This window comes from Octopus sinensis, linkage group LG2 (genome assembly GCF_006345805.1).
Source record: "Octopus sinensis linkage group LG2, ASM634580v1, whole genome shotgun sequence".
In the NCBI taxonomy this organism is placed as follows: Eukaryota; Metazoa; Mollusca; class Cephalopoda; order Octopoda; family Octopodidae; genus Octopus; species Octopus sinensis.
The window spans coordinates 69,071,560-69,074,156 of NC_042998.1; positions in this window are offsets into that span (position 1 = coordinate 69,071,560).

Here is a 2,597-nt window from a genome sequence, read left to right on the forward strand (position 1 = left end):
CCAAACTTTTTCGAGGCAACTCAAAACAGAGCATTTTGGCGGGTGATGGCGAGGTCGAGACACTGGAACAGCCAGGCACTCTCCCGGTATCATTACACATCAGGTTTAACATTTAAACTGAAACGAGAAATAAAGCTTCCAATTGTTTATGTTATTTGGTTATCATGTCTTTATGTCAAGTTATTGTGTCAAATTCCTGTAAACCAGACATAACTGTACGGACTTCTCAATGCAAACAAAACTTTAGATGAACTAAAACAATATATTATTTTAGTCATAAAACAGTGCAAGTCATTCATTCATCTTTACAAAGAGAATTTATTTAGCATTCATAATAATGACACGCGTTGATTTGTGACAAAATTCTTTATCCCGAATTTTATATGCAAGAAAAACTTGCATGTCTAAATTCAGATTTCATTTAAAATACAGCCGATATAAAAATAGGTGTGTGTGTGGGGTCGGATGAGATGTATTAGCTGCATCTTTGTTTTTGAAATAAAATATATATTTTACAAATGTTTACTATCTTAGAAAAACTATATCAGTTAAGCAAATGGCCTTTCCTAAACGCATTAGAAGCATTATAACATAATGTGATCACTATTTCAGAAAATTATTGCCTTTCTCTTTGAACACATAAAAAGAAATTCATTTGGGGCAAAATGAGTAAGCCAAGCTCAAGTAAATTTGCCGCTTCCTAAAAAGACTCATAAATATTCATGACAGGGGAAAATGCCACATGATATGAAATTGACGAAACTTGACTAACAAAAAAAAAACTCAAATATTCTCTGTAGCTCCATCACGATCTGTTAGAGTGTCCTCTTCGCGATAAATTTACTCACCATGCAGTTAAAGAGAAGAAATTATTGAAATTAGACATTACTTACGGAGATGTACTTGCATAGCAAGTGACCTGATCTGAGATCGTGTGCTGGAACGAAATCAATTGCAGCTTGGAAGGTGTTTATAAGCCATTTAAGAAACACACAAGACCCGTTAGATTCACTTCAACATTTAAATTTAATTTGCCAAAATATTTTCGTCGCTTTGAGACCGCGATCTGTTCACTGACAAAATTCCGTGCTGCATCTCTTATTTTACACCATTTTGGACATCATTTTGTGAAACTTGAAAATTATAATTAGTATGGAAAAAAATTGACTTGGAATCCAACAGAGAAAAGAATATTGATCGTAAAACACCAGATATTTTATTAGCGCCCTGAATTACAATTGGGTCCTAGTTGAGGAAAAATTTCTTGAAAAAAAGGGCCTACTACCTGACTGTTTTGGACTCTCTCAACTTCAATAACAACTATGCCAACCAATTCTTACTCCTAAAGATGATGCAATGATTTTGAACAGGTCAAGAAAAAATAACGAGAAATGAGAAGTTACCCATTTTGCCCCACATTCTAATAAAATGAAATAAATCGATTTTAGAGTTAGACAGTAAAGCAAGGTTAAAGGATAGATATCAAAGTTCAAAGTGTGACCGAACCAGTTAAGAAAGAAAACAGAGTAAAAAACGGATAAATATTTCTAATGATGACCATTCACCTCCAACTTCCGTTAATGTATTTGTTTTTATTAACGTTTAATCGATAAATAAAGTAGAGACGAAAAACAGTGATACCCACAAATAGAAAACATGTCAGAAGTAACACAAACTTAGTATTCCTTCATGTAGTTCTTTGATCTCCTCCTACTAGAGAGAACATCTATGTAGTCACACGATCTGCTAGAAACAGCAGTCGATTTTTCTATTATTTAACGATAAAAGAAGTTCTCTGTTGTAATATTTAAATCCATCGGAATTTCTTTTCGTCATTTAAGTGCCAATTGCGCGAAATTCACACCCCTTGAATCGCATATGTTCATATATATATATATATATATAATATAAGCATATTAAAAAGGGTCCTTGGGAAAACTCATTTAAATAAAAGGAGCCCTTGATAGAGAAAAAGTTGGAACCGCTGGTATAGGCACAGGAGTGGCTGTGTGGTAAGTTTGCTACCCAAGGTTCAATCTCACTGCGTGGTACCTTGGGCAAGTGTCTTCTATTATAGCCTTGGGCCGACCAAAGCCTTGAGTGGATTTGGCAGACGGAAACTTAAAGAAACCCGACAACTGGTATTGGTGTGTTTATATTCCCCGTAACATAGCGGTTCGGCTAAAGATATAGACAGAATAAGTACTTGGCCTACGGTATAAAATTACTGGGGTCGATAAATTTAGCTAAAATTTTTCAAGGTGGTGCCCCAGCATGGCCGCAGTCATATATCAATCCTATATTTATGAGAGGAATAATCTGTATCATGTGTACTGTTTGTATCAGTCGGAGTAATATAAACAGTGGCGGAGTTCGGATCGTCGAGGTCATGTTTCATTAGTTAACAAGTTTTCGTTGGTCAAGAAAGGCCTTCCTATCTCTTTCTTTGAAACATAGATTACTGGGGACTATATTATCATTTTTTTCCCCAGTTATTGCAAACAGGAAAGGGAGCGGGGGCTGTTACTTCTAGCATTGTAAAAAGGTTGCTGTAGGCTCCGAGGAGGTCATGTGATAAGTTTTGATTGGCCAGATTT